Source organism: Lissotriton vulgaris, unplaced genomic scaffold (assembly GCF_964263255.1).
Source record: "Lissotriton vulgaris unplaced genomic scaffold, aLisVul1.2 SCAFFOLD_219, whole genome shotgun sequence".
Taxonomy (NCBI): Eukaryota; Metazoa; Chordata; class Amphibia; order Caudata; family Salamandridae; genus Lissotriton; species Lissotriton vulgaris.
The window spans coordinates 1,560,829-1,579,918 of NW_028246735.1; positions in this window are offsets into that span (position 1 = coordinate 1,560,829).

A 19,090-nucleotide genomic window follows, 5' to 3' on the forward strand; every position below is an offset into this window, starting at 1 on the left:
CATGCATGCACCTGCTTTACCAGCCAGAAGGAGACTGCAGCATAAGGAGGGCGCCTTGGTGTTCATTAACCCATGCACGCACCTGCTTTACCAGCCAGAAGGAGACTCCAGCATAAGGAGGGCGCCTTGGTGTTCATTAACCCATGCACGCACCTGTTTTACCACCAGAAGGAGACTCCAGCATAAGGAGGGCGCCTTGGTGTTCATTAACCCATGCATGCACCCGCTTTACCACCAGAAGGAGACTCCAGCATAAGGAGGGCACCTCGGTGTTTATTAACCCATGCACGCGCCTGCTTTACCACCAGAAGGAGACTCCAGCATAAAGAGGGCGCCTTGGTGTTCATTAACCAATGCACGCACCCGCTTTACCACCAGAAGGAGACTTCAGCATAAGGAGGGCGCCTTGGTGTTCATTAACCCATGCACGCACCTGCTTTACCAGCCAGAAGGAGACTCCAGCATAAGGAGGGCGCCTTGGTGTTCATTAACCCATGCAAGCACCCGCTTTACCACCAGAAGGAGACTCCAGCATAAGGAGGGCACCTCGGTGTTTATTAACCCATGCACGCGCCTGCTTTACCACCAGAAGGAGACTCCAGCATAAAGAGGGCGCCTTGGTGTTCATTAACCCATGCACGCACCCGCTTTACCACCAGAAGGAGACTTCAGCATAAGGAGGGCGCCTTGGTGTTCATTAACCCATGCACGCACCTGCTTTACCAGCAGAAGGAGACTCCAGCATAAGGAGGGCGCCTTGGTGTTCATTAACCCATGCACGCACCTGTTTTACCACCAAAAGGAGACTCCAGCATACGGAGGGCGCCTTGGTGTTCATTAACCCATGCATGCACCCGCTTTACCACCAGAAGGAGACTCCAGCATAAGGAGGGAACCTCGGTGTTTATTAACCCATGCACGCACCTGCTTTACCAGCCAGAAGGAGACTCCAGCATAAGGAGGGCCCCTTGGTGTTCATTAACCCAAGAATGCACCCGCTTTACCACCCGAAGGAGACTCCAGCATAAGGAGGGCGCCTTGGTGTTCATTAACCCATGCACGCTCCTGCTTTACCAGCCAGAAGGCGACTCCAGCATAAGGAGGGCCCCTTGGTGTTCATTAACCCATGCACGCACCTGCTTTACCACCAGAAGGAGACTCCAGCATACGGAGTGCGCCTTGGTGTTCATTAACCCATGCATGTGCCCGCTTTACCACCCGAAGGAGACTCCAGCATAAGGAGGGCGCCTTGGTATTCATTAACCCATGCACACACCTGCTTTACCAGCCAGAAGGAGACTCCAGCATAAGGAGGGCCCCTTGGTGTTCATTAACCCATGCACGCACCTGCTTTACCACCAGAAGGAGACTCCAGCATAAGGAGGGCCCCTTGGTGTTCATTAACCCATGCATGCGCCCCCTTTACCACCCGAAGGAGACGCCAGCATAAGGAGGGCGCCTTGGTGTTCATTAACCCATGCACGCACTTGCTTTACCACCAGAAGGAGACTCAAGCATAAGGAGGGCACCTTGGTGTTCATTAACCCATGCACACGCCTGCTTTGCCAGCCAGAAGGAGACTCCAGCATAAGGAGGGCCCCTTGGTGTTCATTAACCCATGCACGCACCTGTTTTACCACCAGAAGGAGACTCCAGCATACGGAGGGCGCCTTGGTGTTCAGTAACCCATGCATGCGCCCGCTTTACCACCAGAAGGAGACTCCAGCATAAGGAGGGCGCCTTATGTTCATTAACCCATGCACGCGCCTGCTTTGCCAGCCAGAAGGAGACACCAGCATAAGGAGGGCACCTTGGTGTTCATTAACCCATGCACGCACCTGCTTTACCAGCCAGAAGGAGACTCCAGCATAAGGAGGGCACCTTGGTGTTCATTAACCCATGCACGCACCTGCTTTACCAGCCAGAAGGAGACTCCAGCATAAGGAGGGCACCTTGGTGTTCATTAACCCATGCACGCACCTGCTTTACCAGCCAGAAGGAGACTCCAGCATAAGGAGGGCACCTTGGTGTTCAGTAACCCATGTATGCGCCTGCTTAACCACGCGAAGGAGACTCCAGCATAAGGAGGGCGCCTTGGTGTTCATTAACCCATGCACGCGCCCGCTTTACCTCCAGAAGGAGACTCCAGCATAAGGAGGGCGGCTTATGTTCATTAACCCATGCATGCACCTGCTTTACCAGCCAGAAGGAGACTCAATCATAAGGAGGGCGCCTTGGTGTTCAATAACCCATGCACACACCTGCTTTACCAGCCAGAAGGAGACTCCAGCATACGGAGGGCGCCTTAGTGTTCATTAACCCATGCATGCGCCTGCTTTACCACCAGAAGGAGACTCCAGCATAAGGAGGGCGCCTTGGTGTTCATTAACCCATGCATGCACCTGCTTTACCACCAGAAGGAGACTCCAGCATAAGGAGGGCACCTTGGTGTTCATTAACCCATGCACGCACCTGCTTTACCAGCCAGAAGGAGACTCCAGCATAAGGAGGGCGCCTTGGTGTTCATTAACCCATGCAAGCACCCGCCTTACCACCAGAAGGAGATTCCAGCATAAGGAGGGCGCCTTGGTGTTCATTAACCCATGCATGCACCTGCTTTACCAGCCAGAAGGAGACTCCAGCATAAGGAGGGCGCCTTGGTGTTCATTAACCCATGCACGCACCTGCTTTACCAGCCAGAAGAAGACTCCAGCATAAGGAGGGCGCCTTGGTGTTCATTAACCCATGCATGCACCTGCTTTACCACCAGAAGGAGACTCCAGCATAAAGAGGGAGCCTTATGTTCATTAACCCATGCACGCACATGCTTTACCACCAGAAGGAGTCTCCAGCATAAGGAGGGCGCCTTGGTTTTCTTTAACCCATGCAAGCACCTGCTTTACCAGCCAGAAGGAGACTCCAGCATAAGGAGGGCGCCTTGGTGTTCATTAACCCATGCACGCACCTGCTTTACCAGCCAGAAGAAGACTCCAGCATAAGGAGGGCGCCTTGGTGTTCATTAACCCATGCATGCACCTGCTTTACCACCAGAAGGAGACTCCAGCATAAAGAGGGAGCCTTATGTTCATTAACCCATGCACGCACATGCTTTACCACCAGAAGGAGTCTCCAGCATAAGGAGGGCGCCTTGGTTTTCTTTAACCCATGCACGCGCCTGCTTTACCACCAGAAGGAGACTCCAGCATAAGGAGGGCGTCTTGGAGTTCATTAACCCATGCACGCACCTGCTTTACCACCAGAAGGAGACTCCAGCATAAGGAGGGCGCCTTGGTTTTCTTTAACCCATGCACGCGCCTGCTTTACCACCAGAAGGAGACTCCAGCATAAGGAGGGCGTCTTGGAGTTCATTAACCCATGCACGCACCTGCTTTACCACCAGAAGGAGACTCCAGCATAAGGAGGGCGCCTTGGTGTTCATTAACCCATGCACGCGCCTGCTTTACTACCAGAAGGAGTCTCCAGCATAAGGAGGGCGCCTTGGTGTTCATTAACCCATGCACGCGCCTGCTTTACCACCAGAAGGAGACTCCAGCATAAGGAGGCCGCCTTGGAGTTCATTAGCCCATGCACACACCTGCTTTACCACCAGAAGGAGACTCCAGCATAAGGAGGGCGCCTTGGTTTTCTTTAACCCATGCACGCGCCTGCTTTACCACCAGAAGGAGTCTCCAGCATAAGGAGGGCGCCTTGGTGTTCTTTAACCCATGCACTCGCCTGCTTTACCACCAGAAGGAGACTCCAGCATAAGGAGGGCGCCTTGGTGTTCATTAACCCATGCACGCGCCTGCTTTACCACCAGAAGGAGACTCCAGCATAAGGAGGGCGCCTTGGTGTTCATTAACCCATGCATGCACCTGCTTTACCAGCCAGAAGGAGGCTCCAGCATAAGGGGGCGCCTTGGTGTTCATTAACCCATGCACGCACCTGCTTTACCACCAGAAGGAGATTCCAGCATAAGGAGGGCGCCTTGGTGCTCATTAACCCATGCACGCACCTGCTTTACCACCAGAAGGAGACTCCAGCATAAGGAGGGCGCCTTGGTGTTCATTAACCCATGCACGCGCCTGCTTTACCACCAGAAGGAGACTCCAGCATAAGGAGGGCGCCTTGGTGTTCATTAACTCATGCATGCACCCGCTTTCCCACCAGAAGGAGACTCTAGCATAAGGAGGGCGCCTTGGTGTTCATTAACCCATGCATGCACCCGCTTTACCACCAGAAGGAGACTCCAGCATAAGGAGGGCGCCTTGGTGTTCATTAACCCATGCACGCACTTGCTTTACCACCAGAAGGAGACTCCAGCATAAGGAGGGCGCCTTGGTGTTCATTAACCCATGCACGCTCCTGCTTTACCAGCCAGAAGGCGACTCCAGCATAAGGAGGGCCCCTTGGTGTTCATTAACCCATGCACGCACCTGCTTTACCACCAGAAGGAGACTCCAGCATACGGAGTGCGCCTTGGTGTTCATTAACCCATGCATGTGCCCGCTTTACCACCCGAAGGAGACTCCAGCATAAGGAGGGCGCCTTGGTATTCATTAACCCATGCACACACCTGCTTTACCAGCCAGAAGGAGACTCCAGCATAAGGAGGGCCCCTTGGTGTTCATTAACCCATGCACGCACCTGCTTTACCACCAGAAGGAGACTCCAGCATAAGGAGGGCCCCTTGGTGTTCATTAACCCATGCATGCGCCCGCTTTACCACCCGAAGGAGACGCCAGCATAAGGAGGGCGCCTTGGTGTTCATTAACCCATGCACGCACTTGCTTTACCACCAGAAGGAGACTCAAGCATAAGGAGGGCACCTTGGTGTTCATTAACCCATGCACACGCCTGCTTTACCAGCCAGAAGGAGACTCCAGCATAAGGAGGGCACCTTGGTGTTCATTAACCCATGCACGCACCTGCTTTACCAGCCAGAAGGAGACTCCAGCATAAGGAGGGCACCTTGGTGTTCATTAACCCATGCACGCACCTGCTTTACCAGCCAGAAGGAGACTCCAGCATAAGGAGGGCACCTTGGTGTTCAGTAACCCATGTATGCGCCTGCTTAACCACGCGAAGGAGACTCCAGCATAAGGAGGGCGCCTTGGTGTTCATTAACCCATGCACGCGCCCGCTTTACCTCCAGAAGGAGACTCCAGCATAAGGAGGGCGGCTTATGTTCATTAACCCATGCATGCACCTGCTTTACCAGCCAGAAGGAGACTCAATCATAAGGAGGGCGCCTTGGTGTTCAATAACCCATGCACACACCTGCTTTACCAGCCAGAAGGAGACTCCAGCATACGGAGGGCGCCTTAGTGTTCATTAACCCATGCATGCGCCTGCTTTACCACCAGAAGGAGACTCCAGCATAAGGAGGGCGCCTTGGTGTTCATTAACCCATGCATGCACCTGCTTTACCACCAGAAGGAGACTCCAGCATAAGGAGGGCACCTTGGTGTTCATTAACCCATGCACGCACCTGCTTTACCAGCCAGAAGGAGACTCCAGCATAAGGAGGGCGCCTTGGTGTTCATTAACCCATGCAAGCACCCGCCTTACCACCAGAAGGAGATTCCAGCATAAGGAGGGCGCCTTGGTGTTCATTAACCCATGCATGCACCTGCTTTACCAGCCAGAAGGAGACTCCAGCATAAGGAGGGCGCCTTGGTGTTCATTAACCCATGCACGCACCTGCTTTACCAGCCAGAAGAAGACTCCAGCATAAGGAGGGCGCCTTGGTGTTCATTAACCCATGCATGCACCTGCTTTACCACCAGAAGGAGACTCCAGCATAAAGAGGGAGCCTTATGTTCATTAACCCATGCACGCACATGCTTTACCACCAGAAGGAGTCTCCAGCATAAGGAGGGCGCCTTGGTTTTCTTTAACCCATGCAAGCACCTGCTTTACCAGCCAGAAGGAGACTCCAGCATAAGGAGGGCGCCTTGGTGTTCATTAACCCATGCACGCACCTGCTTTACCAGCCAGAAGAAGACTCCAGCATAAGGAGGGCGCCTTGGTGTTCATTAACCCATGCATGCACCTGCTTTACCACCAGAAGGAGACTCCAGCATAAAGAGGGAGCCTTATGTTCATTAACCCATGCACGCACATGCTTTACCACCAGAAGGAGTCTCCAGCATAAGGAGGGCGCCTTGGTTTTCTTTAACCCATGCACGCGCCTGCTTTACCACCAGAAGGAGACTCCAGCATAAGGAGGGCGTCTTGGAGTTCATTAACCCATGCACGCACCTGCTTTACCACCAGAAGGAGACTCCAGCATAAGGAGGGCGCCTTGGTTTTCTTTAACCCATGCACGCGCATGCTTTACCACCAGAAGGAGACTCCAGCATAAGGAGGGCGTCTTGGAGTTCATTAACCCATGCACGCACCTGCTTTACCACCAGAAGGAGACTCCAGCATAAGGAGGGCGCCTTGGTGTTCATTAACCCATGCACGCGCCTGCTTTACTACCAGAAGGAGTCTCCAGCATAAGGAGGGCGCCTTGGTGTTCATTAACCCATGCACACGCCTGCTTTACCACCAGAAGGAGACTCCAGCATAAGGAGGCCGCCTTGGAGTTCATTAGCCCATGCACACACCTGCTTTACCACCAGAAGGAGACTCCAGCATAAGGAGGGCGCCTTGGTTTTCTTTAACCCATGCACGCGCCTGCTTTACCACCAGAAGGAGTCTCCAGCATAAGGAGGGCGCCTTGGTGTTCTTTAACCCATGCACTCGCCTGCTTTACCACCAGAAGGAGACTCCAGCATAAGGAGGGCGCCTTGGTGTTCATTAACCCATGCACGCGCCTGCTTTACCACCAGAAGGAGACTCCAGCATAAGGAGGGCGCCTTGGTGTTCATTAACCCATGCATGCACCTGCTTTACCAGCCAGAAGGAGGCTCCAGCATAAGGGGGCGCCTTGGTGTTCATTAACCCATGCACGCACCTGCTTTACCACCAGAAGGAGATTCCAGCATAAGGAGGGCGCCTTGGTGCTCATTAACCCATGCACGCACCTGCTTTACCACCAGAAGGAGACTCCAGCATAAGGAGGGTGCCTTGGTGTTCATTAACCCATGCACGCGCCTGCTTTACCACCAGAAGGAGACTCCAGCATAAGGAGGGCGCCTTGGTGTTCATTAACTCATGCATGCACCCGCTTTCCCACCAGAAGGAGACTCTAGCATAAGGAGGGCGCCTTGGTGTTCATTAACCCATGCATGCACCCGCTTTACCACCAGAAGGAGACTCCAGCATAAGGAGGGCGCCTTGGTGTTCATTAACCCATGCACGCACTTGCTTTACCACCAGAAGGAGACTCCAGCATAAGGAGGGTGCCTTGTTGTTCATTAACCCATGCATGCACCTGCTTTACCACCAGAAGGAGACTCCAGCATAAGGAGGGAGCCTTGGTGTTAGTTAACCCATGCACGCACCTGCTTTACCACCTGAAGGAGACTCCAGCATAAGGAGGGCGCCTTGGTGTTCATTAACCCATGCATGCACCTGCTTTACTAGCCAGAAGGAGACTCCAGCATAAGGAGGGTGCCTTGGTGTTCATTAACCCATGCACGCACCTGCTTTACCACCAGAAGGAGACTCAAGCATAAGGAGGGAGCCTTATGTTCATTAACCCATGCATGCACCCGCTTTACCACCAGAAGGAGACTCCAGCATAAGGAGGGCGCCTTGGTGTTCATTAACCCATGCACGCACCTGCTTTACCACCAGAAGGATACTCCAGCATAAGGAGGGCGCCTTGGTGTTCATTAACCCATGCAAGCATCCGCTTTACCACCAGAAGGAGATTCCAGCATAAGGAGGGCGCCTTGGTGTTCATTAACCCATGCACACACCTGCTTTTCGAGCCAGAAGAAGACTCCAGCATAAGGAAGGCTCCTTGGTGTTCATTAAGCCATGCATGCACCTGCTTTACCAGCCAGAAGGAGACTCCAACATAAGGAGGGCGCCTTGGTGTTCATTAACCCATGCAAGCACCCGCTTTACCACCAGAAGGAGATTCCAGCATAAAGAGGGCACCTTGGTGTTCATTAACCCATGCATGCACCTGCTTTACCAGCCAGAAGGAGACTCCAGCATAAGGAGGGCGCCTTGGTGTTCATTAACCCATACATGCACCTACTTTACCACCAGAAGGAGACTCCAGCATAAAGAGGGAGCCTTATGTTCATTAACCCATGCACGCACATGCTTTACCACCAGAAGGAGTCTCCAGCATAAGGAGGGCGCCTTGGTTTTCTTTAACCCATGCACGCGCCTGCTTTACCACCAGAAGGAGACTCCAGCATAAGGAGGGCGTCTTGGAGTTCATTAACCCATGCACGCACCTGCTTTACCACCAGAAGGAGACTCCAGCATAAAGAGGGCGCCTTAGTTTTCTTTAACCCATGCACGCGCCTGCTTTACCACCAGGAGGAGTCTCCAGCATAAGGAGGGCGCCTTGATGTTCTTTAACCCATACACGCGCCTGCTTTACCACCAGAAGGAGACTCCAGCATAAGGAGGGCGCCTTGGAGTTCATTAACCCATGCACACACCTGCTTTACCACCAGAAGGAGACTCCAGCATAAGGAGGGCGCCTTGGTTTTCTTTAACCCATGCACGCGCCTGCTTTACCACCAGAAGGAGTCTCCAGCATAAGGAGGGCGCCTTGGTGTTCTTCAACCCATGCACTCGCCTGCTTTACCACCAGAAGGAGACTCCAGCATAAGGAGCGCGCCTTGGTGTTCTTTAACCCATGCATGCACCCGCTTTACCAGCCAGAAGGAGACCCAAGCATAAGGAGAGTGCCTTGGTGTTCATTAACCCATGCACGCGCCTGCTTTACCACCAGAAGGAGACTCCAGCATAAGGAGGGCGCCTTGGTGTTCATTAACCCATGCATGCACCTGCTTTACCAGCCAGAAGGAGGCTCCAGCATAAGGGGGGCGCCTTGGTGTTCATTAACCCATGTACGCACCCGCTTTACCAGCCAGAAGGAGACTCCAGCATAAGGAGGGCGCCTTGGTGTTCATTAACCCATGCACGCACCTGCTTTACCACCAGAAGGAGATTCCAGCATAAGGAGGGCGCCTTGGTGCTCATTAACCCATGCACGCACCTGCTTTACCACCAGAAGGAGACTCCAGCTTAAGGAGGGCGCCTTGGTGTTCATTAACCCATGCACGCGCCTGCTTTACCACCAGAAGGAGACTCCAGCATAAGGAGGGCGCCTTGGTGTTCATTAACTCATGCATGCACCCGCTTTCCCACCAGAAGGAGACTCTAGCATAAGGAGGGCGTCTTGGTGTTCATTAACCCATGCATGCACCTGCTTTACCACCAGAAGGAGACTCCAGCATAAGGAGGGAGCCTTGGTGTTCATTAACCCATGCACGCACCTGCTTTACCACCTGAAGGAGACTCCAGCATAAGGAGGGTGCCTTGGTGTTCATTAACCCATGCATGCACCTGCTTTACCACCAGAAGGAGACTCCAGCATAAGGAGGGAGCCTTGGTGTTCATTAACCCATGCACGCACCTGCTTTACCACCTGAAGGAGACTCCAGCATAAGGAGGGTGCCTTGGTGTTCATTAACCCATGCATGCACCCGCTTTACCACCCGAAGGAGACTCCAGCATAAGGAGGGCGCCTTGGTGTTCATTAACCCATGCACGCACTTGCTTTACCACCAGAAGGAGACTCCAGCATAAGGAGGGCACCTTGGTGTTCATTAACCCATGCATGCACCCGCTTTACCACCAGAAGGAGACTCCAGCATAAGGAGGGAACCTCGGTGTTTATTAACCCATGCACGCACCTGCTTTACCAGCCAGAAGGAGACTCCAGCATAAGGAGGGCCCCTTGGTGTTCATTAACCCAAGAATGCACCCGCTTTACCACCCGAAGGAGACTCCAGCATAAGGAGGGCGCCTTGGTGTTCATTAACCCATGCGCGCTCCTGCTTTACCAGCCAGAAGGCGACTCCAGCATAAGGAGGGCCCCTTGGTGTTCATTAACCCATGCACGCACCTGCTTTACCACCAGAAGGAGACTCCAGCATACGGAGTGCGCCTTGGTGTTCATTAACCCATGCATGCGCCCGCTTTACCACCCGAAGGAGACTCCAGCATAAGGAGGGCACCTTGGTATTCATTAACCCATGCACACACCTGCTTTACCAGCCAGAAGGAGACTCCAGCATAAGGAGGGCCCCTTGGTGTTCATTAACCCATGCAGGCACCTGCTTTACCACCAGAAGGAGACTCCAGCATAAGGAGGGCCCCTTGGTGTTCATTAACCCATGCATGCGCCTGCTTTATCAGCCAGAAGGAGACTCCAGCATAAGGAGGGCGCCTTGGTGTTCATTAACCCATGCAAGCACCCGCTTTACCACCAGAAGGAGATTCCAGCATAAGGAGGGCGCCTTGGTGTTCATTAACCCATGCATGCACCTGCTTTACCAGCCAGAAGGAGACTCCAGCATAAGGAGGGCGCCTTGGTGTTCATTAACCCATGCACGCACCTGCTTTACCAGCCAGAAGAAGACTCCAGCATAAGGAGGGCGCCTTGGTGTTCATTAACCCATGCATGCACCTGCTTTACCACCAGAAGGAGACTCCAGCATAAAGAGGGAGCCTTATGTTCATTAACCCATGCACGCACATGCTTTACCACCAGAAGGAGTCTCCAGCATAAGGAGGGCGCCTTGGTTTTCTTTAACCCATGCAAGCACCTGCTTTACCAGCCAGAAGGAGACTCCAGCATAAGGAGGGCGCCTTGGTGTTCATTAACCCATGCAAGCACCCGCTTTACCACCAGAAGGAGATTCCAGCATAAGGAGGGCGCCTTGGTGTTCATTAACCCATGCACGCACCTGCTTTACCAGCCAGAAAAAGACTCCAGCATAAGGAAGGCTCCTTGGTGTTCATTAAGCCATGCATGCACCTGCTTTACCAGCCAGAAGGAGACTCCAACATAAGGAGGGCGCCTTGGTGTTCATTAACCCATGCAAGCACCCGCTTTACCACCAGAAGGAGATTCCAGCATAAGGAGGGCGCCTTGGTGTTCATTAACCCATGCATGCACCTGCTTTACCAGCCAGAAGGAGACTCTAGCATAAGGAGGGCGCCTTGGTGTTCATTAACCCATGCACGCACCTGCTTTACCAGCCAGAAGAAGACTCCAGCATAAGGAGGGCGCCTTGGTGTTCATTAACCCATACATGCACCTGCTTTACCACCAGAAGGAGACTCCAGCATAAAGAGGGAGCCTTATGTTCATTAACCCATGCACGCACATGCTTTACCACCAGAAGGAGTCTCCAGCATAAGGAGGGCGCCTTGGTTTTCTTTAACCCATGCACGAGCCTGCTTTACCACCAGAAGGAGACTCCAGCATAAGGAGGGCATCTTGGAGTTCATTAACCCATGCACGCACCTGCTTTACCACCAGAAGGAGACTCCAGCATAAAGAGGGCGCCTTGGTTTTCTTTAACCCATGCACGCGCCTGCTTTACCACCAGAAGGAGTCTCCAGCATAAGGAGGGCGCCTTGGTGTTCTTTAACCCATGCACGCGCCTGCTTTACCACCAGAAGGAGACTCCAGCATAAGGAGGGCGCCTTGGAGTTCATTAACCCATGCACACACCTGCTTTACCACCAGAAGGAGACTCCAGCATAAGGAGGGCGCCTTGGTTTTCTTTAACCCATGCACGCGCCTGCTTTACCACCAGAAGGAGTCTCCAGCATAAGGAGGGCGCCTTGGTGTTCTTTAACCCATGCACTCGCCTGCTTTACCACCAGAAGGAGACTCCAGCATAAGGAGGGCGCCTTGGTGTTCTTTAACCCATGCATGCACCCGCTTTACCAGCCAGAAGGAGACTCAAGCATAAGGAGAGTGCTTTGGTGTTCATTAACCCATGCACGCGCCTGCTTTACCACCAGAAGGAGACTCCAGCATAAGGAGGGCGCCTTGGTGTTCATTAACCCATGCACGCGCCTGCTTTACCACCAGAAGGAGACTTCAGCATAAGGAGGGCGCCTTGGTGTTCATTAACCCATGCACGCACCCGCTTTACCACCAGAAGGAGACTTCAGCATATGGAGGGCGCCTTGGTGTTCATTAACCCATGCACGCACCTGCGTTACCAGCCAGAAGGAGACTCCAGCATAAGGAGGGCGCCTTGGTGTTCATTAACCCATGCACGCACCTGCTTTACCAGCCAGAAGGAGACTCCAGCATAAGGAGGGCGCCTTGGTGTTCATTAACCCATGCACGCACCCGCTTTACCACCAGAAGGAGACTCCTGCATAAGGAGGGCGCCTTGGTGTTCATTAACCCATGCACGCACCCGCTTTACCAGCCAGAAGAAGACTCCAGCATAAGGAGGGCGCCTTGGTGTTCATTAACCCATGCACTCACCCGCTTTACCACCAGAAGGAGACTCCAGGATAAGGAGGGCGCCTTGGTGTTCATTAACCCATGCACGCACCTGCTTTACCACCAGAAGGAGACTCCAGCATAAGGAGGGCGCCTTGGTGTACATTAACCCATGCATGCACCTGCTTTCCCACCAGAAGGAGACTCCAGTATAAGGAGGGCACCTTGGTGTTCATTAACCCATGCACGCACCTGCTTTACCACCAGAAGGAGACTCCAGCATAAGGAGGGCGCCTTGGTGTCCATTAACCCATGCACGCACCTGCTTTACCGCCAGAAGGAGACTCCAGCATAAGCAGGGCGCCTTGGTGTTCATTAACCCATGCATGCACCTGCTTTACCGCCAGAAGGAGACTCCAGCATAAGGAGGGCGCCTTGGTGTTCATTAACCCATGCATGCACCTGCTTTACCAGCCAGAAGGAGACTCCAGCATAAGGAGGGCACATTGGTGTTCATTAACCCATGCATGCACCTGCTTTACCAGCCAGAAGGAGACTGCAGCATAAGGAGGGCGCCTTGGTGTTCATTAACCCATGCACGCACCTGCTTTACCAGCCAGAAGGAGACTCCAGCATAAGGAGGGCGCCTTGGTGTTCATTAACCCATGCACGCACCTGTTTTACCACCAGAAGGAGACTCCAGCATAAGGAGGGCGCCTTGGTGTTCATTAACCCATGCATGCACCCGCTTTACCACCAGAAGGAGACTCCAGCATAAGGAGGGCACCTCGGTGTTTATTAACCCATGCACGCACCTGCTTTACCAGCCAGAAGGAGACTCCAGCATAAGGAGGGCCCCTTGGTGTTCATTAACCCAAGCACGCGCCTGCTTTACCACCAGAAGGAGTCTCCAGCATAAGGAGGGCGCCTTGGTGTTCTTTAACCCATGCACTCGCCTGCTTTACCACCAGAAGGAGACTCCAGCATAAGGAGGGCGCCTTGGTGTTCTTTAACCCATGCATGCACCCGCTTTACCAGCCAGAAGGAGACTCAAGCATAAGGAGAGTGCTTTGGTGTTCATTAACCCATGCACGCGCCTGCTTTACCACCAGAAGGAGACTCCAGCATAAGGAGGGCGCCTTGGTGTTCATTAACCCATGCATGCACCTGCTTTACCAGCCAGAAGGAGGCTCCAGCATAAGGGGGGCGCATTGGTGTACATTAACCCATGCATGCACCTGCTTTCCCACCAGAAGGAGACTCCAGTATAAGGAGGGCACCTTGGTGTTCATTAACCCATGCACGCACCTGCTTTACCACCAGAAGGAGACTCCAGCATAAGGAGGGCGCCTTGGTGTCCATTAACCCATGCACGCACCTGCTTTACCGCCAGAAGGAGACTCCAGCATAAGCAGGGCGCCTTGGTGTTCATTAACCCATGCATGCACCTGCTTTACAGCCAGAAGGAGACTCCAGCATAAGGAGGGCGCCTTGGTGTTCATTAACCCATGCATGCACCTGCTTTACCAGCCAGAAGGAGACTCCAGCATAAGGAGGGCACATTGGTGTTCATTAACCCATGCATGCACCTGCTTTACCAGCCAGAAGGAGACTGCAGCATAAGGAGGGCGCCTTGGTGTTCATTAACCCATGCACGCACCTGCTTTACCAGCCAGAAGGAGACTCCAGCATAAGGAGGGCGCCTTGGTGTTCATTAACCCATGCACGCACCTGTTTTACCACCAGAAGGAGACTCCAGCATAAGGAGGGCGCCTTGGTGTTCATTAACCCATGCATGCACCCGCTTTACCACCAGAAGGAGACTCCAGCATAAGGAGGGCACCTCGGTGTTTATTAACCCATGCACGTGCCTGCTTTACCACCAGAAGGAGACTCCAGCATAAAGAGGGCGCCTTGGTGTTCATTAACCAATGCACGCACCCTCTTTACCACCAGAAGGAGACTTCAGCATAAGGAGGGCGCCTTGGTGTTCATTAACCCATGCACGCACCTGCTTTACCAGCCAGAAGGAGACTCCAGCATAAGGAGGGCGCCTTGGTGTTCATTAACCCATGCAAGCACCCGCTTTACCACCAGAAGGAGACTCCAGCATAAGGAGGGCACCTCGGTGTTTATTAACCCATGCACGCGCCTGCTTTACCACCAGAAGGAGACTCCAGCATAAAGAGGGCGCCTTGGTGTTCATTAACCCATGCACGCACCCGCTTTACCACCAGAAGGAGACTTCAGCATAAGGAGGGCGCCTTGGTGTTCATTAACCCATGCACGCACCTGCTTTACCAGCCAGAAGGAGACTCCAGCATAAGGAGGGCGCCTTGGTGTTCATTAACCCATGCACGCACCTGTTTTACCACCAAAAGGAGACTCCAGCATACGGAGGGCGCCTTGGTGTTCATTAACCCATGCATGCACCCGCTTTACCACCAGAAGGAGACTCCAGCATAAGGAGGGAACCTCGGTGTTTATTGACCCATGCACGCACCTGCTTTACCAGCCAGAAGGAGACTCCAGCATAAGGAGGGCCCCTTGGTGTTCATTAACCCAAGAATGCACCCGCTTTACCACCCGAAGGAGACTCCAGCATAAGGAGGGCGCCTTGGTGTTCATTAACCCATGCACGCTCCTGCTTTACCAGCCAGAAGGCGACTCCAGCTTAAGGAGGGCCCCTTGGTGTTCATTAACCCATGCACGCACCTGCTTTACCACCAGAAGGAGACTCCAGCATACGGAGTGCACCTTGGTGTTCATTAACCCATGCATGCGCCCGCTTTACCACCCGAAGGAGACTCCAGCATAAGGAGGGCGCCTTGGTATTCATTAACCCATGCACACACCTGCTTTACCAGCCAGAAGGAGACTCCAGCATAAGGAGGGCCCCTTGGTGTTCATTAACCCATGCACGCACCTGCTTTACCACCAGAAGGAGACTCCAGCATAAGGAGGGCCCCTTGGTGTTCATTAACCCATGCATGCGCCCGCTTTACCACCCGAAGGAGACGCCAGCATAAGGAGGGCGCCTTGGTGTTCATTAACCCATGCACTCACTTTCTTTACCACCAGAAGGAGACTCAAGCATAAGGAGGGCACCTTGGTGTTCATTAACCCATGCACACGCCTGCTTTGCCAGCCAGAAGGAGACTCCAGCATAAGGAGGGCCCCTTGGTGTTCATTAACCCATGCACGCACCTGCTTTACCACCAGAAGGAGACTCCAGCATACGGAGGGCGCCTTGGTGTTCAGTAACCCATGCAAGCGCCCGCTTTACCACCAGAAGGAGACTCCAGCATAAGGAGGGCGCCTTATGTTCATTAACCCATGCACGCGCCTGCTTTGCCAGCCAGAAGGAGACACCAGCATAAGGAGGGCACCTTGGTGTTCATTAACCCATGCACGCACCTGCTTTACCAGCCAGAAGGAGACTCCAGCATAAGGAGGGCACCTTGGTGTTCATTAACCCATGCACGCACCTGCTTTACCAGCCAGAAGGAGACTCCAGCATAAGGAGGGCACCTTGGTGTTCATTAACCCATGCACGCACCTGCTTTACCAGCCAGAAGGAGACTCCAGCATAAGGAGGGCACCTTGGTGTTCAGTAACCCATGTATGCGCCTGCTTAACCACGCGAAGGAGACTCCAGCATAAGGAGGGCGCCTTGGTGTTCATTAACCCATGCACGCGCCCACTTTTCCTCCAGAAGGAGACTCCAGCATAAAGAGGGCGGCTTATGTTCATTAACCCATGCATGCACCTGCTTTACCAGCCAGAAGGAGACTCAATCATAAGGAGGGCGCCTTGGTGTTCAATAACCCATGCACACACCTGCTTTACCAGCCAGAAGGAGACTCCAGCATACGGAGGGCGCCTTAGTGTTCATTAACCCATGCATGCGCCTGCTTTACCACCAGAAGGAGACTCCAGCATAAGGAGGGCGCCTTTGTGTTCATTAACCCATGCATGCACCTGCTTTACCACCAGAAGGAGACTCCAGCATAAGGAGGGCACCTTGGTGTTCATTAACCCATGCACGCACCTGCTTTACCAGCCAGAAGGAGACTCCAGCATAAGGAGGGCGCCTTGGTGTTCATTAACCCATGCAAGCACCCGCCTTACCACCAGAAGGAGATTCCAGCATAAGGAGGGCGCCTTGGTGTTCATTAACCCATGCATGCACCTGCTTTACCAGCCAGAAGGAGACTCCAGCATAAGGAGGGCGCCTTGGTGTTCATTAACCCATGCACGCACCTGCTTTACCAGCCAGAAGAAGACTCCAGCATAAGGAGGGCGCCTTGGTGTTCATTAACCCATGCATGCACCTGCTTTACCACCAGAAGGAGACTCCAGCATAAAGAGGGAGCCTTATGTTCATTAACCCATGCACGCACATGCTTTACCACCAGAAGGAGTCTCCAGCATAAGGAGGGCGCCTTGGTTTTCTTTAACCCATGCAAGCACCTGCTTTACCAGCCAGAAGGAGACTCCAGCATAAGGAGGGCGCCTTGGTGTTCATTAACCCATGCATGCACCTGCTTTACCAGCCAGAAGAAGACTCCAGCATAAGGAGGGCGCCTTGGTGTTCATTAACCCATGCATGCACCTGCTTTACCACCAGAAGGAGACTCCAGCATAAAGAGGGAGCCTTATGTTCATTAACCCATGCACGCACATGCTTTACCACCAGAAGGAGTCTCCAGCATAAGGAGGGCGCCTTGGTTTTCTTTAACCCATGCACGCGCCTGCTTTACCACCAGAAGGAGACTCCAGCATAAGGAGGGCGTCTTGGAGTTCATTAACCCATGCACGCACCTGCTTTACCACCAGAAGGAGACTCCAGCATAAGGAGGGCGCCTTGGTTTTCTTTAACCCATGCACGCGCCTGCTTTACCACCAGAAGGAGACTCCAGCATAAGGAGGGCGTCTTGGAGTTCATTAACCCATGCACGCACCTGCTTTACCACCAGAAGGAGACTCCAGCATAAGGAGGGCGCCTTGGTGTTCATTAACCCATGCACGCGCCTGCTTTACTACCAGAAGGAGTCTCCAGCATAAGGAGGGCGCCTTGGTGTTCATTAACCCATGCACGCGCCTGCTTTACCACCAGAAGGAGACTCCAGCATAAGGAGGCCGCCTTGGAGTTCATTAGCCCATGCACACACCTGCTTTACCACCAGAAGGAGACTCCAGCATAAGGAGGGCGCCTTGGTTTTCTTTAACCCATGCACGCGCCTGCTTTACCACCAGAAGGAGTCTCCAGCATAAGGAGGGCGCCTTGGTGTTCTTTAACCCATGCACTCGCCTGCTTTACCACCAGAAGGAGACTCCAGCATAAGGAGGGCGCCTTGGTGTTCATTAACCCATGCACGCGCCTGCTTTACCACCAGAAGGAGACTCCAGCATAAGGAGGGCGCCTTGGTGTTCATTAACCCATGCATGCACCTGCTTTACCAGCCAGAAGGAGGCTCCAGCATAAGAGGGCGCCTTGGTGTTCATTAACCCATGCACGCACCTGCTTTACCACCAGAAGGAGATTCCAGCATAAGGAGGGCGCCTTGGTGCTCATTAACCCATGCACGCACCTGCTTTACCACCAGAAGGAGACTCCAGCATAAGGAGGGTGCCTTGGTGTTCATTAACCCATGCACGCGCCTGCTTTACCACCAGAAGGAGACTCCAGCATAAGGAGGGCGCCTTGGTGTTCATTAACTCATGCATGCACCCGCTTTCCCACCAGAAGGAGACTCTAGCATAAGGAGGGCGCCTTGGTGTTCATTAACCCATGCATGCACCCGCTTTACCACCAGAAGGAGACTCCAGCATAAGGAGGGCGCCTTGGTGTTCATTAACCCATGCACGCACTTGCTTTACCACCAGAAGGAGACTCCAGCATAAGGAGGGCGCCTTGTTGTTCATTAACCCATGCATGCACCTGCTTTACCACCAGAAGGAGACTCCAGCATAAGGAGGGAGCCTTGGTGTTAGTTAACCCATGCACGCACCTGCTTTACCACCTGAAGGAGACTCCAGCATAAGGAGGACGCCTTGGTGTTCATTAACCCATGCATGCACCTGCTTTACTAGCCAGAAGGAGACTCCAGCATAAGGAGGGTGCCTTGGTGTTCATTAACCCATGCACGCACCTGCTTTACCACCAGAAGGAGACTCCAGCATAAGGAGGGAGCCTTATGTTCATTAACCCATGCATGCACCCGCTTTACCACCAGAAGGAGACTCCAGCATAAGGAGGGCGCCTTGGTGTTCATTAACCCATGCACGCACCTGCTTTACCACCAGAAGGATACTCCAGCATAAGGAGGGCGCCTTGGTGTTCATTAACCCATGCAAGCACCCGCTTTACCACCAGAAGGAGATTCCAGCATAAGGAGGGCGCCTTGGTGTTCATTAACCCATGCACACACCTGCTTTTCCAGCCAGAAGAAGACTCCAGCATAAGGAAGGCTCCTTGGTGTTCATTAAGCCATGCATGCACCTGCTTTACCAGCCAGAAGGAGACTCCAACATAAGGAGGGCGCCTTGGTGTTCATTAACCCATGCAAGCACCCGCTTTACCACCAGAAGAAGATTCCAGCATAAAGAGGGCGCCTTGGTGTTCATTAACCCATGCATGCACCTGCTTTACCAGCCAGAAGGAGACTCCAGCATAAGGAGGGCGCC